The sequence below is a fragment of the Saccoglossus kowalevskii genome, chromosome 21 (genome assembly GCF_978046115.1).
Source record: "Saccoglossus kowalevskii chromosome 21, keSacKowa6.1, whole genome shotgun sequence".
NCBI classification, from domain to species: Eukaryota; Metazoa; Hemichordata; class Enteropneusta; family Harrimaniidae; genus Saccoglossus; species Saccoglossus kowalevskii.
In genome coordinates, this window is record NC_140661.1 from 22,507,442 (window position 1) to 22,517,855 (window position 10,414).

Below are 10,414 nucleotides of genomic sequence, written 5' to 3' on the forward strand. Positions count from 1 at the left end.
TATCGAGTACCCTGTAAGAATATTATCTTTCAAAAATCTATTTCACAATACTGTGAAGTTTTATTCAAATACAGTTAAAGTGAACTGAACAGATAATTGCGATGTGATTTGTTGTAAGTTGGTGTAAATAATGATTAATATATGGAGAGAGTTAATTTTTGGGCAAATAAGCATGCTTGATTTTAAAAGCTTGTTAATTAGTCTTTTCCGAATTTTCTCTTAGGTTTCTATTCAATAGTGTGTATTACAAGGATAACTAAGTTTCTATGCTTGATTATTAGTAAGTTGTTACGAATGCGTCTGCCCAACAGTAACGCCATTCGCTGTCCTTCTAGTTTGTCGTTTGATCAGTTGATGTTACATATTAAATGAGTGTGTTAATATGTGATTACGGCATAACGTTATAATATCACTCAATAAGTACTTTTTTATTAACGGTTTTCTGTCCGGGTCTCAAACATAACGAGATGCCGCTTAACATCGATAGTCGATGTGTTATTTAGTACCAATAATTATAGGCATTCTGCAGTCAAATTTGTCATGCATTTGACTTCTTCACCAGATTAGATTGTTGTTTTTACACATACGGGAAAATGATATGTTATCAGTTGTTCGATCGGGACACATGTATAAAAAAACAGGCAGTTCACATGGGAGGTCAGAAGTATGTGTGTCTGGAAGTAGGGCACCTTCAATAAATATTAAGGTCGGCCGATGATGAAATTGGGTAGTCTGCATCATAGACACACTGGCGTGAAGTTTTACAAATCCAAATTACCGTACTGAGTAGACCTGATTGCTTGATCACCTTTTTTGTAAAACTATTCGCATGTTTCACAACCAGATACGTTGTTAACTTATAGGATGAAAATACGGTATAATTAACCTTAGGTAACATGAGGTTATTACGAGGATATTGCAAATTATGCACGACGACATCGGAAGTATGGACCGACACGCAGCGGAGGTCGATCGATCGCGTACCGTGTGAGTCATATTATTATACATCTTTCACTCCAAGGAATACCAAGTAATGCTGAAATCCAAAATGTTTAGAACAGATTTAGCGAACTTATTTGTGTGGGTCCGGTCAAACCCTGGAAGCAGCCATGTTTTTTTTATTATTATTAGAGGACGCTTACGCGCGTAATCGTTCCATATTTGTAATTTGCGTTTCCTAATATGATAGGATGAAAATACCCAGTGCAATACCGCAAAATTACGGCACGCTGTAATTTATGGCGTTACGGTGGCAGATGTATAATAATATGAGGTTATTACGAGAATAAAAAGTTTAGAACAGAATCAGCGAACTTCTTTGTGTGGAGTCCGGACAAACCCTGGAGGCAGTTATGTTTGTTTTTATTATTAGAGGACGCTTACGCGCGTAATCATTCCACATTTAGAATTCGCATTTCCTTATATGTTAGGGTGACAATAACCCGTAAAATACCGCATAATTACAACACGCTGTAACATATGGCGTTACTCAGACAGTACGCCGTCGCATCGACCTCCGCTGCGCGTCGGTCGGTACTCCCGCTGTACTGTCTTCGTGCATACTTTGAGGTATCCTCGTAAAAAACTCATAATATGTATCGAATATTTTCGTAAACAACAATTCTGGTTGGACACGGTTTACTATACTAATGTACACCTTGAACACGTATAAATGAAATGAACATCATAAATGTTGCATTGTGTGAATAGGACACAGTTCTCTTTTTTCTGCGCCTCGTATTTTTCGTTAAATGCAACAAGGTTTATGTATATTAACATACTTATTTACCCTATATTCTTTTCTGAGTACACAAATATTTATGTAAAGACAAGTAAACAAGGGTGTCACTATAACACTGACAGTCCTGTATTCCTCTGGGAGTAATACAACAACAACATTTCAAGCGCTGATAACGGGAATATGATGATGATGTTAAAAATATTTCAAACTGAGTTGAAAGGTGTATATAGTAACAAAATTAAACTACGTCATACGAATTGCTGTGTTAATTATTAACAAAAATTAAAGCCATGTCAATCAAAAACGTGTCAATTGTGTCAGGCATTTCATTTCTTTTATTATATTATATTATATTATATTATATTAGTCCTTTACACTTTTGTGCGAAAATTGGATTGTATCTGTTTTTTGATATCATAGTTTTTGTATGTAATCAGGAAACGTGTATAAAAATACGCCGTTCACATGGGAGGTCAGAAGTATGTGTGGCAGGAAAGAGCGCAGCCTCAATAAATTATTATGGTCGACTTATGACCTTGAGATCAGGTAGTCTGTATCATACAGACATGCTTTAGTGGATTTTTTTTAAATCCAAATTACTCTCCCTGGTAGACTTGACAGCATGTTAATTAGCTTCTTCTGAGTTTTCTTAAACGTTCCATTCTGCCGTACGCTGCTGCAAATACTTCATTCAGACGTACTATCGAATATTTCAAAATACATGGTACAAATATGACACCACTGTGGCCTCGTTTTCCCATATAATAGGCAGTTAGGCATTGTAATTCCAGACAAAGTTACAATTACAATTATTGTGAAGATATCAAAGTTTCCTTGCTTTGATTTGCTAATTCATAGAGTAAGATGTCCCACTTTCGTCTGAACAGCAGTAACACCCCTCGCTGTCTACTATCTGGGTACGGTTTGCTTATGTTTGCTTAGCCGAGGGTTACATATTAAATGACTGTGTTAATATGTGAATACGGCATAAAGTTGTAATATCACTCAATGAGAACTTTTCATTTTTACGGTTTTGTTGCCTGGGTCACAAAACAAACGAGATATACGGTGTGTTATTTGTTCACAAAAGAGTACATTCATGCCACTGCCAATCAATGAGCCTTTCAATTTTGTTACGCATTTATTTATTTTTCATAAGATTAATTTATTTTTGTTTACACTTTCGGGTAAAAAAATATTTTATCGGCTTTTCAAGATATTTGGTATCAGCAAAAACAAGGCTGTTTACATGGGAGGTTAGAAGTATGCGTAGCTTCAATTAAATATTAAGGTCGATGACCGATGACCTCGAGATTAGGTAGTCGGCATCATGACATCAGGAATCAACACCAGAATCAGTGAAGCCAGGCAAGTCTCCACTCCAGCATCCAAACGAAAATTATAATCTTCAAGAGCAATGTCCGTTTTCATATATGGCTCAGAATGCTGGAAGCCACGGAGAAAAGGTTGGAAATGTTTTAAAACAATGTCTGTCTGTCTCTTCTGGCCGAACCATGAAGGACACCATCCAGGTGCGTCGATGGAGATGACTAGGGCATATCTGTCGAATGCCACCCAACTCGCTCTCCGGAACAGTCCTACGCTGGACCCCCAAAGAAAACGAAAACGAAGACGGCCAAATGAAACCTGGCGCAGGACATTAGAAAGAGAGAGTTCAAAGCAAAGAAATGTCATTCGAGACAGCCCAGAGCGAAGCCTACAGACAGAGCCAGGTGGAGATCTTTTACCATCACCTCAAGCGTCAGCAGGTGATGAGATGATTGATTGAATGAATTGAATGTTCTCCGAGTACACACGTATATCTGTTAAGACAAGTAATCATGCTTGTCACTGTGATGCTGTCAGTCCTGTATTTTTCTGGAATTAATGAGACATCAAAATTTCAAACTCTGCTATACTGGTATATGATATGAGACATTTTGTTTGTAAGCTGTTAAAAATACTTCAAACTGATTTGAAAGGTTAATGTAATAAAAAAATAAAACAATTTCATGCTGAATCTTGAATTGTATTTTTTGTATCTGACAATGTGATGTCTTGACTTGTGACAAAAATCATGTCAATTAAACGATTAAAACAATTAAAAGACTATAGCCAGGCTGTTATCATATTTGAAATTTCCTGTACGCCTTGCTACATACACGTGTAATTAAATAGTAGTGGCTATTGTACTCTAAAACTTTGCCTAAAATCAAATTTATTTCAAGAATTGAGTACGGGTACATATCCCAATACACAGGGTCTACATATAATAAAATAAAACTGCTCAATGCACTGAAATTATCAATTTCCGACAGTTAAGTCATTAAAATCCATTCCTATTATTATGTTCGTGCATTATTTGTCTTACCTATTCGAGCCTTTGTTCAAATCGACCAGCTTGAGTCACTGCGCCCTCATCGATAGACGCATACGCAAACTGATAACATTACCTGTACATGAACATATCAGATTTATTTGTAATCAGTCTGTAATTTATGCGAGATCCAAACCTTACACACCGTAAATCATTGATTTAGTATATTTTAGGAAGATGAAAGAAAACAACCCCGCACTGTCGTTTTCGATTTCTATGACAGTGACTTTATAAGAGTGTTAATAGATCATAGATCACCTGTCACACGTAACATTTACCGATCACGCCGTTTATGAACAGCCTCTCTCTTTCCTCCTTTTCGCGTCAACAAATGAATAAATATAGACCATGGGGGCAACAACATATGCGAACAGTAATGTTTAAGGGTTTTAACATTCGACGTTCACCAAAACTCGTCACATTGCGAGATCTATCGGATTGATGTAAAATTTCAGACTAAAAAACGTTAGTTTATAACTTTTGACAATTTTATTCTGGTAGTCAATTCTATGTCCAAGGTATAGAGGGAAATAAGACATTTTATTCCCCTTCAAATTCCTTCGCCATTTTCAACACAGCGGTAATATTTGATACCCCAAACACTCTTCTCTTGACCGAGAAGTAGCGGCGAAAAAAAAATTATGTCAATAATGTTTATCAATTATCAATTAAGCGACAGAAAGCGTTTACGTCAATAAGTTATTTATGGCAGTGATTCCGATTGAACACCAACTGATTGCGTTTTTGTTTGATAGTCATTCAAAAGGCTTGAACTTGAACGACATCTAACCTCCCATTATTTTAAATTAGAATTGCAGGGACATATTTAACTTGGGAGTAAGGTAGGTAATCCTAGTAATATTCTTTATGCCTTTCGAGATCTGCATTCATTTTAAAGTAAAATTAATGGAGCTTATTGAAGCTTATAGCTTCATTTCGTAATGTATAGAACATATAATTTTAAATGACTGAATAGAGATTCAAGTAGAGAGTTGGGTTGATGAATAAGAATATTTATATTAGATGTGTTATTATAATTTCAGAACTGAATCTCCGCACAAAAAAACTTAAATTATCAATTGTGATTTTAAATGAAGAATTGGGGACCCACACTCGCAAATCTAACTCTAACTCTACATACGCTCATTGCCTTCAAAAATAATTGTTGATGCCCCGTATGAGGGCATAGTTATTTCGAGGGGCATATCAAATGGAATTGGGGGTTGAGGGTTACGGTTTGTGGTGGGAAGTTTAAATAGAAAGTTTTTTTTTTCCAAAGAGAACTTTAGGTTGAACAATACAATTGAGACTGCTACACACCATCAAGACAAATGAAGAAACTTCCTTGAAAAAATAAATCAATTTCACAATTTTAATCAAAAACTAAAAGAATTAGACAGTTTACAAGGTCTTACTAAACATACAAATAAAGTAACCCCAATGAAGTTTATTACCTGGACACCTGTGATAATATTACAGCAGTTTGGAAAACGTCTGTTGCTATTCATTTTGCTTGTTTAGTCATTTGAATGAAACTTGTTTTAGACTGCATGCTTTTAAAGGGAAGAATTACGCACTTCTGAAGCTTGAGATCTAGTATGAAGTCACCCCAACAAGGTGCCAACGAGGACAACATTGACTATAAATTTCACTGTGGAAAAACACAAGGGTAATTCTTTTTTGGTTACACATGTCCTGCAATTCGACCTGTATACGGTAATACATGAGTGACTAAATGCACATATTTGAATGATGAATACTTCCCTATAAATATAATCTATTTAAAATATCGGTGTGTTCTCTATTGGACATTAGAGATAATGGGAACAACATTTTAATCGCTTGAACAAAACAAGCATACTATTAGGCAAATTAGTGTTCGAACCAATGATATGGTTTCAAGACGATAGGTTTACTAAATATAGAATGTTGAATTTAATTGCAAAACAGTACAGCACGTATTAGCCTTACACCATGTATGATATTCATACCAAATTCTGTTCACATATTCCTGAAAAATCGTTGTACGACACAAGACATGGGAAGGGGGATTAGAAGAGCACGTTCCATGCTAAGCACGACGGGCTTATGATGATCCATTTTAATATTTCAGTTATGATTTAAATTGAGTATTGCGTTGACAGTATGCAGTCAATAGGAGGCGCCTCTATTGTATGCATTCAATAATGAGAACCACTATATGCATGCTCCTTAAGCCATGTTTTGCTAGCTGCGAGATCACGCGTGACCACAGACCACGCACCTCAGCAACCAGTTGAGTCACGTAATACAGGTCAAGCTTTCAGTTCAATATGGTAGCAACCACATTGTCCTACGTGTTGTAAACCTCATCACGAAAAAATATATATCCCTTGAAACTACAATAGGAGTCAAAAGTTGCGCTTACGGCAAATGTAAGAGTGATTCTCGCTTTCAGTACAAAGATTATATGAATGGTGTTTTTTTGCAATTCTCTAAACCAAAAACGCAGTGTGCGATCGGTATATCATCGCCTTTTCTCGGGCAGACAGTTTTTGTCGACACAGAATCACCCAGAACACGTACGTTTGTTCCCCGCACTTTGTGGGAGGAAAGTTTCCTACGGAGTCGCCTCCAGACCCAATACCAGCGACTGCTAGAGGTGTATAACGCCGTATAATCGAGTCGCGGAAGATAAGATCGGCACCGACGAAGAGGACATCGCCGAGCGGCAATCTAAAGAAGCGCCAGAAAACATGTAATCCTGTTGATATGGTGATTACATTAAGCTTTCATTTCACTTTCTTTTGCAAGTTGTACTGATCGGAACTTTACCCTGTTTGTTTTCATGCCACCATTATTGTTTTAATTTTATGATCGTATATTTTATTACAATCCAGAATATTACAATTCCTGACATTACTGTTACCTCGGAATTTAAATGTGAATAACTTTGCATTTAATAACAATGTTGCCACAGAGTTAGGGAATATCCCTCCTGACAAAGAGCCAAGCCTGAATGTTGGCAAGTGAACTAATTCTATTACTAAATGCAGAATTAAATTGTAATATTTAATATTTAATACTTGTACAATTCAATATTCATAATACCGGGTTTTAAGAATAGTTTTATTTAACTTCCCTTCTATATCAAAAAGTTATGAATTTTCAAGCTATGTGTTTGTAAAGCATGCTTGTTGTGTACAATAAACTATATATGTCATTTGTATGGATGCTTGTACCTATCATAAAGTTTCGACAGTTGCCTGTTATCTATATGAACTAATGTGTGAATCATGCAATATTGACCGTTTCCCGTTATTTGTTAGGAACCTCAAAAGCTGTTCACACTAGTAATGGTGAAAGTAGCAGTCCTGTTAAGTATGTGCCTTTGGTGTGTGATGCCAGTACACAGACAAATGTTTCACTTGAACACCTGCAAGCACATACCGATAAGGCACTAAGCAATACAAAATTACTGAAGAGAGAGCTGTTTTTGAAAGATGTTGAGAAAGATGATAAATCTTGTAAATTTTACACTGGTGGGTATTTCTTAGTTTTCGCAAGCATGGTGAAACATTTGCATTTGTATATATCTCCATTAGTTGGTTAGCTACACTGTAAACCAATGTAGCATAATGATATGTAAAATTTTCATTAGAAAAATTAAAGTTACATTATCTACTTATTTATAAATATGTGTCAATAAAAATGATTAGCACACCAGTCATAGTGAATGTACTCACATCTGGAGAAGCCATACAAAAGAACTACACTGTTCAGTGTTGAATATTTTATTTCAGTGGTGTAGTTTTGTTTTTATTTGTGTTTGGGATTCGCTAATGTGGTAAAATTAATAAGGTTTCAGATCTTTGACCTGCACCCGTTTTCAACTGCGTGTTTATAAATGAATATATATATATATATATATATTATCCCTAGGACTAGCATCTTTGCAAATACTACTGTATTTATTTAAAAGGATAAAGACCAAAGGCAACCGACTGACCCTATGGAAAGGTGTACCCAATAGAATATTACATCAATTCAAAGAAAAGTCACGGTTCTCATAGTGTGTTTAAATCGCAATGGAAAATGATTTAAACAGTCTCATGTCATTTTTTCGTACATATTCTTTGTTTTGATTTTTATTTTACATTTCACCTCAGGACAATCCAATCAATAATGACCATGGTCATGGAAGAGTACTCTCTATATATGAGGCACTTGTCCTAATTTTGGTTCGACTGAGAAAAGGTATGGATGTTGAGCATCTTGCTGACTGTTTTGGAGTTTATAATGCTACTGCCAGCCGCAGAGTTTTTCTATGCAAGAAGTTAGTTAAATGGCCATTAAGGGATCATGTCCGAGCATCACTACCAAACGTATTCCGGAATTTTAAAAGAACTATTGCCATAATAGACTGTACAGAATTGTTTGTACAAAAACCATCCCTTCCATCATCACAAAGTATAACCTGGTCATCATACAAGCATCACAACACCTTCAAGTCTCTGATTGCAATCTCCCCATGTGGTACAATAATTTTTTTGTCAGACTTGTGGTCTGGCTCTGTATCTGATAAGCGTCCAAGGCTGCGCTTTTATGAACTATATTAAGCCAGGTGATGATGTCATGGCTGACCGTGTTTTTTTTTAATTCGCAAACTGTTGGCTTCGCAAGAATCAACACTGAATATTCCCCCTTTTGCTCATGGGAAGCAGCTTAGTAGCTCAGCTGTGACTACAACTATGAGAATTGCAAGTGCTCGCAACCAGAAAGGGCAATTGGACGATTGAAAAACTTTAACATTCTTCAGGGTATTTTTCCTTTAAAGTCCAAGAAATGTATGAATCAGACAGTAAAACTGTGTGCTCAACTATGTAATTTGGATAAGATTTTAGTCAAATAGTATTCACCTCTGAATCCTGTTATCAATCAATTCCACTTCATTCTTTGTACAGAATAAATTGTCCATGAAGAGTGAAACTGTACGCAAAACTGAAGCGTCGAGGTTTTTCAGAAAATTTTAAACACTCGCTATCAACTTCTTTCTTTGCATTTGTGGATGACCCAGGAGGCAGGTGCAATACTACTGCGGCTGATTCTAGTGCTATCTATAACAGAAACAAAAAACAAGAAAAAAAAAATTAATTATCATAATATATAACATTTATTGCATAGGACTTAATTATTATTTAGGTTTTTGCACATTGTTTTCCGATAGCTAAATTCAAACCCAGTTAGAAAATATGCAACTGCAATTATAAAATGCATCTTTTAGAGCACAAACCAAAATTTAAAATGTACACATAATGTACACAAAGCTGCATTTTATTGTTTTGTGCACTGTGGGAAACAGTTAATATTGCTCATCAACAAAAAACAGTCTGTTTACAGATATTAACTTGTAGCGAAAAATGATTTATATTCAAATATTGTACATTATTAATAATGACCCAGTTAACTTTATCTTATTTCTCTGGATCACAACAAACTTAACAAATATTCAACATTGTTGACAGTGCGGTCTACAGGTATACGACACTGAATTCAACATTCAGGGAAAAAACAAATCTGTACAACCCAAGAGAAACACTTTATATCTGATATGTGTCATGGTGTTATAGCGCCAGCTACAGTTTATACTTGTAATGTATGTGTAATCGTTCTGCACATGCTCAATAAAGGAACTCTCCAACCGAGTTATTTATCGTTTACATGGCGCCAGAAGTCGCTGATTACTGCGAATATGGAAGGCCTCCACTGGACAATATAGTTGATAAACGATTGTATACGCAGATATACATTTTGTGTATATTCACGGTATACGTTTAGGATACGCAGATAGTATTACGTAGTCAAATTGTGGAATATACGTACATATGCGCTACGTATTTTGATGTTTTTTTTCACCCATGTCCGCCTTGGGTGGCACGCAGCGTATACGTACGTATTTTACATTCATTCTTGTAGTACAATTTACGTTGTTTTACGAAGTCTGTATATTTACGTATACGTCGAGAATAATGTGCGCGAGGCATTTTTCGGTCTTATTTGGGATCACCTGTGAGTAGCGATCGCAGCCGCCAGTACATATTATAAATAATTAACGGAACTGTTGAATCGCACGACATCTTGAATCTATATAAAAATGTCTCCTGTGTTGTCGAGTACATGTAATTGAGAAATGGCGGTGCGGTGTACAGGTACAATTTGGAAACGGTTGTTACTAATTCTAAATTAAAAAAATAATATTTCCTGATTGAAGTATAACATCGCTTTGATATTAACGTGACGTCTTCATTTGTCTCACC

At 35.8% G+C, this 10,414-nt stretch overlaps 1 pseudogene; it reads left to right on the forward strand.

Annotated features, from left to right (window-relative positions):
* The first annotated feature begins 3,227 nt into the window (after positions 1–3,227).
* LOC144348593 (uncharacterized) lies at positions 3,228–9,009 on the forward strand (annotated as a pseudogene).
* Positions 9,010–10,414: the final 1,405 nt, after the last annotated feature.